Source organism: Humulus lupulus, chromosome X (genome assembly GCF_963169125.1).
Source record: "Humulus lupulus chromosome X, drHumLupu1.1, whole genome shotgun sequence".
Lineage (NCBI taxonomy): Eukaryota > Viridiplantae > Streptophyta > Magnoliopsida > Rosales > Cannabaceae > Humulus > Humulus lupulus.
Window position 1 is genome coordinate 175,806,578 of NC_084802.1, and position 15,905 is coordinate 175,822,482.

Here is a 15,905-nt window from a genome sequence, read left to right on the forward strand (position 1 = left end):
TCTCGCCCTCCTCTGATCGAGCCTTTTTTGGTGCGCGGTCCTCCACAGTCATCATCTCGATGTCCTGGTCGTGGCGTAGAGTCCGAGCGTATCATTCCCTGGCCTTTCCACTATTTCCCGCGAGGTGCGAGCCTCCACAAATGGTTAACAGTGTGCCAGTCACTGGGGCAGGCTGCAAAGGTGGCGAGCGTTGGCGTGTTGACGCTTGCTCGTTGGCACCTGGAGCTTCTCGTTGGGAATTTCCCGAGGCCCGTACGTATCTTCTCAAGTGTCCTTGTCTAATAAGGAACTCGATTTCATCTTTCAACTGGTTGCATTCATTGGTGTCATGTCCGTAGTCGTTATGATAACGACAGAACTTGGTAGTGTCTCTTTTCGAAATATCCTTTCGAATGGGGGCAGGCTTCTTATAAGGCACACTAGAACTCGTGGCCTGATAAACCTCTCCCCGAGACCGAGACTCAACAAGGGCAGTGTAGTTAGTGAATCGAGGTTCATAACGGTTACCCTTGGCTCGTTTATTGTCGGAGGTGGAAGGCTCATTGTGTTGCCGTTTTCCACCATTTTTGCCATTGCTGTTGTTGTGCCCGTTGCCGTTGCCGTTAGGTTTGGACCCATTGGCGGCCTTGGCGGGCTCGGCGGCCTTCTTATCCTTGCCTGAAGGCTTTCCATCGTCGGCTATGGCATCTTCGAGCTTGATATAATGATCAGCCCGATCCAAGAATTCCTGGGTAGTTCTAACACCATCTTTGCGGAGGCTCTTCCAGAGGGGGGAGCAACGCTTAACCCCTGCGGTTATAGCCATCATTTTTCCTTCGTCCCCCACTGTTTTAGCTCCAGCTGTTGCTCGCATAAAGCCCTGGATGTAATCCTTAAGCGATTCTCCATCCTGCTGGCGAATCTCAACCAGCTGGTTTGCCTCGGTCGGATGCACGCGACCGGTGTAGAATTTTCCGTAGAACTCCCTTACAAACATCTCCCAGGAAACTATGCTTGCAGGAGGGAACTTAAAAAACCACTCCTGTGCGGCATCAGAAAGTGTTGCAGGGAAGATCCTGCACCGAGCATCTTCGGACACTTTCTGAATGTCCATTTGTATCTCAAACTTAATGACGTGAGATACCGGGTCAGCGTACCCATCAAAGTTTGGAAGCGTAGGCATTTTAAACTTGCTAGGAGTCTCTGCCATTGCTATCCTCTGGAAGAAAGGAGTGCCTTTCCTCCTGTCGTGGTCGATATGAGATGTTCTTCCCCCGACCAGCTGTTGTACTGCCTGGTTGAGGGCATCTATCTGGGCCTGCATAGCGACAGGAATCGCCGTGGCCTCTGTCGCTGGGGGGATGTTCTCGCCATGTCGCTCATGGCGATCGTTGAGCACATCTCTCAAGTCCTCGTCTATTCTTCGTTGCTCGCTAGCTCCGAGCCGGTTGAAGACGTTATTCTGTCTGGATTGCCCACAGCGTCCAGTCTGCCGGGTTGGTCATCCTGAGGTGGCTGATTCCTGTTTCCACCTCTTTCGTCATTCCTCCGACCGACATTTCCTTTGCCTGAGTCGGCTTCATTATACCCATGGCCATCTCTGAATCTTGATTGGCTATGGTGGGATCAACTGTTCCCTCGATTTCCATCCCGGGCTGAAGTGTCCCGAGCGTTAGAGAGTGGCCTGCGCTGGTCGTTGTGTCCCCGTGCATTATCTGGCCGTGGGGGACCCCAGATCGCAGAGCCTAACTCTGAGTTCCTCCTGTTGCCAGGAGGATTCTGACCTCTGTTCGGAAGGTTCGGCTCATCGCCCCTATGGCGTCTAGGACTACGAGGCTGATGCTCGGTCCTATTCTGCCTCTGATGCGGGGGATTGCCACGAGCAGCTTGGGATGGAGGCTGTGCCTCAGGGTCCTGTGGGACATCATCATGAGGCACCTGAGGCTGCTCGGGCCTTTGCGGGCTCGAGGGTTGGATAGGCGGGCTAGGATTGGGAGCCCTGTGGTGTGGCCCATTCACAGGTTGATCAGGCTGCGAGATAGGTGCGGCCTGATACCTAGCCAATTGCAAGGCTGCCTCAAGGGCTGCCATGGCTTCACTCTGGCAACGGTCCATCTCCGCCTGCCTTTCACTTAATTCCGCGCGCTGCCATTCAATCTCTTGATGCTGTCGCGCCATGATTTTGGCAGCACTTTCCTGACTGACCCTCAGATTGGCCAGCTCTTCATGCAACGCCACCAGAGTACTCTTCAGCGTCGCGTCATCCATTTCTTCCTCCTCAAAGTCCAAATGTGGCTCATCCTTAGCCACGCTTGCAGGAGGAGGAGGAGGCGGGTTTGATGGTACAGCGGGGGCCGTCTATCCAGTTTTCCTTGTCGTTTTCGCCACTGGTTTTTTCAACAGTGATATATCAAGCTCTCAATGAAAGCACCAGAATGTTGACCCTAATTTTGGCCAACTGACGCGGAGTCAGAATTCAAATGCAGATGCCTTAGCTAAACTTGCGAGCGCGAAAAATGCTAACACTTTGAACATTGTACCAGTAGAAAGATTGAGTGAGCCAAGCATCCGAGCAGTTGAAGCCAGTATGGAAATACGAATGGAGGATACATGGATGGCACCTTACTTGGAGTATCTGACAAATGGTGCGCTACCAACAGATAGAAACAAAGCCAGAACTCTACAAAGGCAGGCCGCTAGGTACATACTGGTCGATGGTGTCATGTACCGAAGAGGATATTCCATGCCACTACTCAGGTGTGTTACACCAGAAAAAGCTAAGGAACTAATGAAAGAGGTGCACGAAGGCTTCTGTGGAGATCACGCTGGGGGGCAGAGTTTGGCAAAGAAAATTCTAAGGCAAGGTTAATTCTGGCCAACTATGAACGAGGATTCGATGGAATTTGTACGAAGATGTGATAAATGTCAAAGGTTCTCCAAAATTCCACGAGCAGCGCCAAACAAGTTGAAATAGATGCAGAGTCCGTGGCCTTTTGCGATATGGGGGATAGATTTGATTGGATCCCTGCCTACGGGAAAAGGCGAAGTAAAGTACGCAGTCGTGGCAGTTGATTACTTCACCAAATGGACCGAAGCTGAACCACTCGCTACCATAACGACCAAGAAAGTTCTTGACTTTGTCATCAAGAACATTGTTTGCCGGTATGGTTTGCTCTGAAAGATAGTTTCAGACAACGGAACCCAATTTGACAGCGACTTATTCACCGACTTCTGCGAAAGGCATGGAGTTATTAAAAGCTTTTCTTCAGTTGCGCATCCCCAAGCAAACGGGCAGGTCGAGGTCGTGAATAAAACTCTTAAGGACACCCTGAAGAAAAGGCTTGAAGACGCTAAAGGAGCATGGCCAGAGCAGCTGCCTGAAGTCCTCTGGTCGTATAGAACGTCTCACCGAACAGCGACAGGTCATACCCCATTTTCCTTAGCCTACGGATATGAGGCTATGTTACCTTTCGAGTTAGATCCCCCCTCACATCGACTCATTACATACGACCAAGACCAGAATAGCCAAGTGATGATGGAGTCCCTAGACTCAATTGACAAGATATGGGAGAAAGCCCAACTCCGAGTTGCTGCATACCAGCAAAAGGTCGCCCGGTACTTTAACTCAAAAGTAAAAGAAAGAAAATTCAACGTCGGTGACTTGGTGCTACGACGAGTTTTCTTGAATACCTGCGACCCCACTGTTGACCCTGATTTTGGCCAACTGACATGGAGTCAGAATACGCTTGACGTGGATGAATGCGTTGAAAAGAACGTGATGACGAAAAGAATAAGAGCACGATATTTTATAGTGGTTCGGCCCCAGAATCTGGTAATAACCTAAGTCCACTTAGATTGTTATTGATATGAGAGTCAAAGGAGTGATCAAAGAACTATGGTTCAATGAGTTTCACTGACCTCTGAAGAACAATACAATATCTCAGATAGAATTACTCTAGTCTCAAATAATTCGAAAGCCAAAAGTCCCTTCCTTGAGCTATCTCTCTCTATTTATAGGCTCAAGGGGGATTACATGAATTTTTTACAGATATTCTTTCCTAAATAATCAGATATTCAGGAGATTATGGGAGTCAATTTCGGGATTTACAAAGATCTTTATGGAAATATCACGTTGCATGCGGAACCATCGACCAGACTGATCGCAGGTAAGACTAAGCCGCCTACTGCTCATAATGTGCCCTCTGGTCGATATCCTAGCAAAGTTCCTCCAAGTGTCAGTCACGTGTCCAGGAATCACCTGCCACGTCATCTATGCCAATTTTTTGGATAACAGATTCTTTACTTTTATATGTTGCTGACTATTTTATTCATTATATATGATCTTAATTCTATTGTATTCATACAAGATCATATTATCATAAGTGAATATAGAATAATTCTAATATTTATATATAAATCATTCAAACAATAATATCAATAATAAAAAATAATAAAATTATTCTTTCATTTAAATCAATAAAAATGTTTTTTTCACATGTTTTTAGGGCACGAAACCTAACAATCTCCCACTTTACCTTAAAGCAAGTGAGGCTTCTCTTTCAATCCCATACTACGTACACGACCTATAAAAGAATATGCAGAAAGTTTCTTGGTAAACGGGTCTGCCACGTTTTGTTCAGACGCTATCTTCATAACTGTCACATCACCTCTATGCACAATCTCTTGCCAATTGATATTTTCTTTCTATATGCTTTCATCTCCTATGGCTTCTCGGTTCCTTTGAGTTAGCTACCACTCCACTATTGTCACAGTACATGATTAATGGATTCTCCATATCTGGAATCACTTCCATATCAGTGTAGGAATTTTTAAGCCAAACTTCTTCCTTAGCTTCTTCACAAGCTGCTATATTCTCGACTTCCATGGTTGAATCTGTAATACTGAATTGTTTGATATTTCTCTAGCTTCACATCTCCTCCTCCAAGAGTCAAAACTGACCCAAATGTTTATTTACGATTGTCTTTTTGAAAAATCAGAATCAGTGTATCCAGTAGGGTTTAACTCATCCATGAATAAAAAATCAAATAATCTTTCGTTCTCCAAAGATACTTGAGTATGTGCTTTACCGCACTATAGTGTTGTAAACAAAGATTTTATTGATAACGATTGACAATTCCCACTGGATAGCATGTTTCAGGCCTACTACACAACATAACATACATTAGACTCCCAACTGATGAAACATAGGGATACTTTCTCATGTCCTCCTTTTCCTGAGGTGTCTTTGGACATTGCTCCTTGGAAAGAGTAATTCCATGTCTGGTTGATAACCGACCTTTCTTGGAATTCTCAATTAAGAACCTTTCTAGCACTTTATCTATATAATTTTCTTAGAAAGTGCCAAGAGCTTGTTCTTCCTATCCCTTAGGATTTGGATTCCCAGAATATACCTTGCTTCGCCCAAATCTTTTAATTGAAACTATTCTACTAACCACTTCTTTACATTTTATAGTGTCTCTATATCACTACCAATGAGTATAATGCCTTCTACATAAAGAACTAAGAAAACCACCACTTTTACTTTGACATATTTAGATACACATGCTTCGTCGACATTCTATTCGAAGCCATATATTTTAATTGTGTCATTAAAGGTAATTTTCCAAGATCTAGATGCTTGCTTCAATCCATAAATGGATTTTAGCAATTCGCACATCTTATGATCTTCCCCTTTCTTCACGAACCCTTTTGGTTGTACCAATTAGATACTCTCATCAAGATATCCTTTTAGAAAAGTTGTCTTGACGTCCATCTTCCATATCTTATAGTCATTAGTGGTAGCTATGGATAAGAGAATGCATATGGATTTTAGCATGGAAATAGGAGAAAATGTATCTTCATAATAGACACCCTCTCTCCGTGTATAGCCTTTGCCTACAAGGGTTGCCTTGAAAGTCTCTACTTTCACATCATCACCTCTTTTCTTCTTGAAGATCCATTTGCATCCAATGGGTCTAACATCATCACGTGGGTCTACAAGTTCCCATATAGAATTGGAATACATTGATTGCATTTCTTAGTTCATGACTTCTTGCCATTTTTCCTTTTCAAGGTCTTCAATTGCCTCCTTAAAGGTCAATGCTTTTTCCTTGTCGGTGTCAAAAAAAAGGTCGTGTGCCTCATGTTCATAGAAAACTAGTTGTCTCACAATCCTCCCACTATGTCGTTGCACTGGGACTTCCTTTTTAGGAACAATGGTCTTTCTAGTTTGTTGTTTATCATTTAATGATGATGGTGATGAAATTTGGTCAGCTGTGAGTTCCTCCAAAACTACTTTGCTCTGAGGTTTATAGTTTGTCATATATTCATGCTCAAGGAAGGTTTCATTTGCGGAAACAAATACCTTTTGGTCCTTTTGACTATAGAAATAACCACCTTGTATCTCTGGAGAATATCCCATGAAAATACACACTTCAGACCTTGAGTTAAGTTTCCCTGACTTAGGTTTATGAACATGAGCAGGATAACCCCAAATGAAAAAATGACATAAACTAGGTTTGTTACCATTCCACAACTCTAATGGTGTCCTGCTTATCGTCTTAGATGAGACTGCATTCAAAATGTAAGTCATCATTTGAAGTGCATAACCCCAGAATGAGAGAGGAAGAGATGAGTAGATTAACATAGACCTTACCATGTCCTACAAGGTCTTGTTTCTTGTAACGCCCTACTTCCTTAGAGCTGTTACTAAGTGAGTTTAAAAATGTGGTTTCATTTCGCTAATCGAGGTTTTAAATCAAACAGTGTAATTAAGATATAAGCAGAGGAAAAAACCTTAGAAATAATAATTTCCATAGAAAATCATAAAAAAATTACACTTGGGATCCCAAAGTACAGTTTAGAAATGTTTACAACATATTAACAAAACCAAGTCGACTAGACGACAAAATCAGAGTTTATTTACAAGCATCTCCAAAGATTCTCTGGCCGTGGCAGCCAGGCTGGCCAAACATTTACACGCCTCCCCACGCCTGCTATACTCATGGTTGGTTGATCTTCTCTTTACCCTTACCTGCACCACAGAGCATCTGTGAGCCGAAGCCCAGCAAGAGAACCCACACACAGATAACATATGCAGCACATGTATCACGTATATAAATAAGCCACCAATTGGCTAAACACATACGGCCTAGCCGTCCCAGGCGTTTACCAAGCCCTAGATCTGCGGACCACGCCGTGAGGATATGCCAGGTATCCTTCTAGGGACTCGCCCTGGCAACTCGCACTCCACATGCTACATGCTGCTCCCGGCCCCTTGTCGTTCTCGGCCTTGCACTCAACGTGCCCAATGCCATTTCCGGCCCTTCGCTGTTCTCGGACTACACCGTTCCCGGCTCAAGCCGACCATTCACATCGTAATACACATAGCATAACAAGCAAGTATAGAATTCCAGCATAATCAGATAAAGGGCTACGCCCCGCAGTTCTAACATGTTGGGCTCAGCCCTGCATATCAATCCATTCAAACACGCTGGGCTCAGCCCTGCACACAAGCTCCATGGGAACAAGGGTTCTCTTACCTGAGTTCCGAGCTTTCTGATCACCGACGCCCCGAGCATAGTCCTCCAACGTGAGCCTCGCCAAAACCCTAGTCACAACACATTAACAATGTCCATCCATCAAATTCTAATCCAATAAATAACTTAGAGACATAACCCTAACCTCCGGGTCCTTGAATTATATCAATCCGGGTGATAAAATCCATCCCGAGCCTTACCCCTTGAGTTCCCAAGCCTAAAATACCCTTAAAACTCAAACTGGCACAAAGGGCAGCGGCCCCACCCACAAGAGCCACAGCTAGCCTCAAAATAGAGGCTAGCACCTCATTGACCTCCAAACGGGCCGCGACGCGCATGAGCTTCTCGGCCTCCCATGGCCGCGCATGCACACGGGCCGCGGCGCACCTCTCCTGGGGCCGCGGTTCTCACCTCCGAACCCAGATTTTCCACCATTTTTCCACACCTTTCCTAAAGCTAATTCATCCAAAACTCACCTATCAAACCCAGATACTTAACACATGCATACCAGCTCAATAACAACACTAAAACCCCATCAAAATCTACTCCAAAACCCAACTAAAATACTCAGGAACATATCAAACTTAACTAGCATGCATATTCTAGCAAACCAGTAACAATTCTCAATATAATCCCAATAATTAAAGGTTACCTTAATGAATTCAATCCCTGTAGTTGATCCTTAATCCTCAAGCTTTAAGCTCCTAGGTTTCCTCAGCGCAATCCCTTGCTTAAGCTAGCTTGCACCAAAAATTCCCTTTGTTATGCCTTAGAGAATGAAGGAGAGAAAGAGATAAGAGCTAACTTCAGTTGGGAAGAGTAAGCTATGGTCTGCTTCTTAAGTTTCTAAACTATTCCTCTATTTTGTTTTATTCAGCTTAAGTCTACATGGTTACCTCAAGGCCCGGGGTACCAAAACGTCCCCGAGGGCAAAATGGTAAATTTTCCCAATATTCCCGCCTAGACATTCTAACGTCAAATATATCTCCAAATATTTATTTTCATGTTCTGATATTCCCATAACACACCTAGTGCCCAAATTACCCCTCGACTTGTCCCGAGTCGGAATCTCAACCCTGTTGTGACTCTCTGGCTAACCGCTCCCCATGACTGTCTCGAATCGTGCTACACAGACATATCACACATATATAACATGTATCACATTCATGCCCCTAATATCCAGACGGGGCCCACATGTGCATTTAACTCACTAAACATGCATCACTATCATATATCCACATTAATTAACCCATTAACACATTAAAGCATAATAAATCATTTATTGCCCTCCAGGCACACTAATCAAGGCCTTAAGCCCGATTAGCAAATTCGGGTCGTTACAACTATCCCCTCCTTATAGAAATTTCGTCCTCGAAATTACCTGAACAACTCGGGATACCGCTCCCTCATCTCTGTCTTAAGTTCCCATGTCGCCTCCTCAACCTTGCTGTTTCTCCACAGCACTTTCATCAAGGCGATGGTCTTGCTCCGCAAGACTTTGTACAATCCCCTCCTTAATATAATTTCGTCCTTGAAATTTACTTGAGCACATCAGGCTGTATACCTCATACCTCTGATGATAATTCTCAAGGTCCAATGCCTTTACCCTTAAGCATTAGTAATACCCATGTGCGAGTACAATCTTGTTCCACAAGATCTTGTCTGATAACCATACTTTCTTTAACTTTTACTTATACATTAAATCTATAGAACTCCAGTGTCTGCTTGGTTCACAACAATCTCTTCGTTGATTATTCTCAATGTCAAAATACTTATGAATCATCATCATCACCAGGATAAAATCAACTTATAGGCCCGCGGCTAAATCCTTAATACGACTTTAGCACTCGTGTCGAAACGAAAATCATAACTCCCTTTTTCTTTCCTCACTATCATACTCTTACTTGCTGCTTTACTTGGAGGAATATACACCTCCCATTCTGGAACCCCGTACTCCAAAGTTAACAGTTTACAGGTTCCTATATACTTTCAAATAGGCAGACATCCCCTGCCTTAGGAATTCCAACATCCTGTTTGCTTTTCCGCTAAATTACTACTGAACCGTAGTGTCCACTAACTCTTAATTCCTTGCTTTGATCTTACCAAGTCTTATACCATGTCACCTTAGCTGTACTCCAGCATCCGATACCGTGACTGCCTCATCAAAGAATACACTTCCCTTAATACTCTAAAAGTTACACATTCAATGCTTAAACCCTTAGCACAACTGTTAAGCCCACAGATTGCTATCCTTTCTACAACCAATTAGTAATTCCAGATTACCACTCTGTTTTCTTCGATCTCAGGTTCCTTTCCATAACTTAGAAATTGTAGGGTCTCAATTCATCATTACCAATGTCCTATTTCATTACCAATTTATACAAACCAAAGTATGCTATCTTATTCAGCTGAGTTACAACTCCTCCCCTGATCCATCACCTTATTTACAGTCTAATATGATCCATTCTTATGATCCATCATCGCATCATTTTACTCCTCCATATTCGAGTATACCAGGTTCTACCATCAGTCAAAACCTCCTAGTACTACAAACCCTAGGAGGTGAAACAACACCTACTTATAATTCCCATCTCCACTCCAAATTCTCTTTGGACCATTCATCTGATTCTTGTACCTTATCTTGTACAATACTCGTAGGGTTCTTCCCTGTTTCCACAGAACCAAAGCTCTTGATTTCATTATCCAAAGAAAACATATGTGTCCATCACCACACACTAGCACTATACCAATTTCAATTGTTATCCTTTTCATTCCATTGTAACCTGTGCGCTCTTCTAACTGACACAGACCTTCCAAGTAAGAGATCCACCTCATATTAAATCTCCTCCTCGCACAGTCGAAGACTTATAACATAAACCTTCCATCTGCTGCGTTCCATTAAATTTCAGTGTCAAGATTACCTTTCTTACTAACAACCCAACACTCAAGTACCTTATGCTATGCATAACTGCCAACTTAACATTCCAAGTATATCAACCATGTTCCATTCTTTCACCTCCCGCGAGGTTCAACCCATCCTCGAGCCAATCTATGCCTGGGCGTGCCCAACCTGTGGTGCACCCCCACGGTTCCATACACTCGTCATAGATCAGGTCCTTATGCTATCCCTCTGTACTTAACCATAACACGCAAATATTTCTGCATCACCAGATACCAATCAACTCCTACCTTGTCTTCTGAATTCTGATTTGACACCATTCCGTCTAACCTCAAGTTTTACTGTTCTTCCAATCTCTGATGTAGTTGTCTGCGGAGATACTTATGCGATAGATGACGTGCTTGCTAGTCTTGCTATGCTTTCTGTTCTTCAGACGTTCTTCATTAAATTTTTCGTGACTTCCGATCAAATCTTCTCATACCTGTTCCTTCTTCCTATAGCTCTACTCTGAGTACTTCCAAAGAAACCCAAACTGACACTTCATAGAATCTTACCTGTGTCCCTGCTTCCTTGGTGCCAACGTCTTCAGCATAATAGTCCTTCGCTCACCATTTCCGTCTGAGAGTGGTCCACATATACTGCTCATGAACTAGAAGGGGACTTGCCCATACCGTTCTAATATTCTCTACTTAAAGACTTAGCTGTGCTGCTGTAGCTTGAATCGTTCTAGAATCTTTGTTACCAACTCCTCACACCTTACTCAGTACAAAATAAAAACTCCCGAAATGTCTCTTTCCTTGATCTCCAGCTGGTAATAACCAGGTCATAGATCAACTCCTGGAGACATTGCCCCATCTTGTACCCAATATCAAACTTTTCATTCTCAACCGTTGATACCAACAATTCTCACCATATAATGCTCTGACTAATCCAAGGTCAAATTTCTTTAATTGCTTCAGGTAATTCTTTCTGTCAACCAGTGCCATCTTCCACAACATTCCAGATACCAAATCTACCTGTAGCCCGACTTTGTAATAACTCCAATATTTCCTTATATACCTATACAAGTTTCCCACTGGTTATCTCAGTTTCCATTCAGTCTAATTAAAATATTCGAAATGATATCCCTTATAATCCATGGTTGTCTCTGAATAGGTCCACTTCCACTCTGCCTCTTGCTGAGGCTTCCTTAAGACAAACTCTATTGTTCTCACTATGAACTTCTTAATTACTTGTATCCCACTTCATCTGCCAGAGGTTCCTTATTCCTTCTCAATAAATTCTCTTATTCTCAGCTCCACACATAGCACCCTTGAGGCAAACTCTCTATGTTTAACTCCCTCTCGGAACATTCTCAACACCGAGTTCCTCCAGCTCGTTACATGATTAAAACATAAAACATCCAGTTAAATACTCATCTTCGAGAAATCAGCCTCGAACTTCGAGTGTAACGAGGCATTCTAGTCTTTCGTTCCCTTACCATGGAAAATCCATCCTAACATACTGAATTATTTCATTTAGAGGTCGTGCCCTCGCCCGACATCCTCTCAGGTGGCATCCCAAATAACCTCCCTAGTTCCTGTCACCATCTTGATAACTACCTTTTCAACCATGCTCCTTTCCAATCACAAATCAGGTGCCCTTGTACTGTCTGGGGTCCTTCTACCTCAAAAACTGGGAATTTGTCCTTACTGAATTCTACTGATAGAAGCACTGTCTTCCACATCCCTTGCCACGTAGCTCTCATGCTCATTACCTCATTCCACATATCTCAAATAACATGGCTCTCTCTGCCACTCAAATACCACCGAAGATCTAATACACTGGAGCGGCCCTGTCATCCAGAACCATTCCAGAATTTATTCCTTATGTGGGTCATTATTTCCAACCACCACCACTTGCATAAATTTCCAAAGTGAGGTATCCAACTCCTAACACTCACTAACACAGGTTGTCATTCTCTTATCATTCCAAATCAAGCTCAAAGATTTATTAATCTCCTCCTCCTTATAACTTCTTTTATCGAGTACCCATTTGAGTTCTTTCCAATCCATCATGCCAATATCTCAACCTGAACACCACTTTCTAATGTCCTCCTGTCACGAGTACTTAGCACAATCCTTTAGTTATGACCTTTCACCTCTATATAACCCAGAATGAAGTTAGCTTTGTCCATCCACTAAACAATTCCTAGGCCACCCAAACTTTCCTCTCCAACCAGAGGTTAACGCCTCTTAAGCCCTCCAGTTACTATTCTTTATCTGTCTGTATCCTTATACTGTACCGATACCATTTACTCATATGCTAACGGACATCTCCGGACTTTCAGGGTATATGGAAATTTACAACCCCAACTATCATCTGCAACTCTCTTGTATTACGATGCCAGGTCTACTTAACCATCCCGGATACAAACAATTTGAGTTCATCCGCCACCGCAGACTAAACTTCTCCACCTTGAGGTTCACACTCCGAACCAAACCACATCCAGGTCCAAAAATCACAATATTCATACACACAAAAAGCATATTAAGCCAAATCCATAATACCATACATTTAGCTACCCAATTATACCACAACTAAGTATATTCATGTTTCATGTTTCAATAAACAGATATTACATATGGATTCAATTTTAGACAGTTAACCACACACACTCAGTATGCAAACCATTATCCCAATATTCATCCACATGCAATAGCAATGCTATTCAGCACACTTCAATCTCATCAAGCAATAGTCAAGGGCCAGGCCCTATCAGTATCTCATACATATGTTAACTCATTCATCATGCTCTATATATAAGATAGGCAGGCAAACAGGGCATTCAAATACATATTCAGACATATTAACCAATCTTACCAACAAACCTTGAGTTAAGCCTGTCACTGACTGCATGTGTACATGTTCGGTCAATCTCCAGAACTGATAACCTTGGCTCGCTCTGAAACCAAGATGTAACGCCCTACTTCCTTAGACCCATTACTAATTGAGTTTAAAAACGTGCTTTCATTTCACTAATCGAGGTTTTAGATCAAACAGTGTAATTAAGATATAAGCAGAGGAAAAAATCTTAGAAATAATAATTTCCATAGAAAATCATAAAAGGTTTACACTTGGGATCCCAAAACAAAGTTTAGAAATGTTTACAACATATTAACTAAACCAAGTCGATTAGACGACAAAATTAGAGTTTATTTACAAGCATCTCCCAAGATTCTCTGGCCGTGGCAGCCAGGCTGGCCAAACATGTACACGCCGCCCCACGCCTGCTATACTCATGGTTGGTTGATCTTCTCTTTACCCTTACCTGCACCACAGAGCATCTGTGAGCCGAAGCCCAGCAAGAGAACCCACACACAGATAACATATGCAGCACATGTATCACGTATATAAATAGGCCACCAATTGGCTAAACACATACGGCCTAGCCGTCCCAGGCGTTTACCAAGCCCTGGATCTGCGAACCACGCCGTGAGGATATGCCAGGTATCCTTCTAGGGACTCGCCCTGGCAACTTGCACTCCACTTGCTCAACGCTGCTCCCGGCCCCTTGCCGTTCTCGGCCTTGCACTCAACGTGCCCAATGCCGTTTCTGGCCCTTCGCCGTTCTCGGTCTACACCATTCCCGGCTCAAGCCAACCATTCACATCGTAATACACATAGCATAACAAGCAAGTATAGAATTCAAGCATAATCAGATAAAGGGCTACGCCCCGTAGTTCTAACATATTAGGCTCAGCCATGCATATCAATCCATTCAAAGACACTGGGCTCAGCCCTACACACAAGCTCCATGGGAACAAGGGTTCTCTTACCTGAGTTCCGAGCTTTCTGAGCACCGACGCACCGAGCACAGTCCTCCAACGTGAGCCTCGCCGAAACCCTAGTCACAACACATTAACAATGTCCATCCATCAAATTCTAATCCAATAAATAACTTAGAGCCATAACCCTAACCTCCAGGTTCTTGAATTCTATCAATCCGGGTGATAAAATCCGTCCCGAGCCTTACCCCTTGAGTTCCCAAGCCTAAAATACCCTTAAAACTCAAACTAGCACAAAGGGTCGCGGCCCCACCCACAAGAGCCGCGGCTAGCCTCGAAACAGAGGCTAGCACCTCACTGACCCCCACACGGGCCACGGCGCGCCCACCAGGCTTCGCGGCGCGCATGAGCTTCTCGGCCTCCCATGGCTGTGCGCGCACACAGGCCGCGACTCTCACCTCCAAACCCAGATTTTCCACCATTTTTCCACACCTTTCCTCAATCTAATTCATCCAAAACTCACCTATCAAACCCAAATACTTAACACATGCATACCAACTCAATAACAACACTAAAACCCCATCAAAATATACTCCAAAACCCAACTAAAATACTCAAGAACATATCAAACTTAACTAGCATGCATATTCTAGCAAACCAGTAACAATTCTCAACATAATCCCAATAATTAAAGCTTACCTTGCTGAATTCAATCCCTGTAGTTGATCCTCAATCCTCAAGCTTTAAGCTCCTAGGTTTCCTCAGCCCAATCCCTTGCTTAAGCTAGCTTGCACCAAAAATTCCCTTTGTTATATTCAACTTAAGTCTACATGGTTAAGTCTATATTCAGATAAAGAGATAAGAGCTAACTTTAGTTGGGAAGAGTAAGCTAAGGTCGGTTTCTTAAGTTTCTAAACTATTCCTCTATTTTGTTTTATTCAGCTTAAGTCTACATGGTTACCTCAAGGCTCGGGGTTCCAAAACGTCCCCGAGGGCAAAATGGTAAATTTTCCCAATATTCCCGCCTAGACATTCTAACCTCAAATATATCTCCAAATATTTATTTTCATGTCCCGATATTCCCATAACACACCTAGTGCCCAAATTACCCCTCGACTTGCCCCGAGTCGGAATCTCAACCCTGTTGTGACTCTCTGGCTAACCGCTCCTTAGGACTGTCTCGGATCGTGCTGCACAGACATATCACACATATATAACATGTATCACATTCATGCCCCTAATATCCAGACGAGGCCCACATGCGCATTTAACTCACTAAACATGCATCACTATCATATATCCACATTAATTCACCCATTAACACATTAAAGCATAATAAATCATTTATTGCCCTCTAGGCACACTAATCAAGGCCTTAAGCATGATTAGCAAATTCGGGTCGTTACATTTCTTCTCTCTAAAACACCATTTTGATGTGGCGTTCTAGGTGTTGTGAGTTGGGATAGAATACAATGCTCCAGGAGGAAATTTAATTGAATTCTAAAAACAACTATTCACCACCTTGATCTTAACGAAGTGTCATTAGAGTTTTACCTAACTGCTTCTTAGCCTCAACGAAGTCTTTAAACTAGCTAAAGGTTTGTGACTTCCTAAGCATTAGGTAAGTATGACCATATCTTGAGTAACTTTCAATGAAAATGACGAAACAATCATAACCACCTCAGGCTTCTACATTAATGGGACCACAGACATCACTCTGTA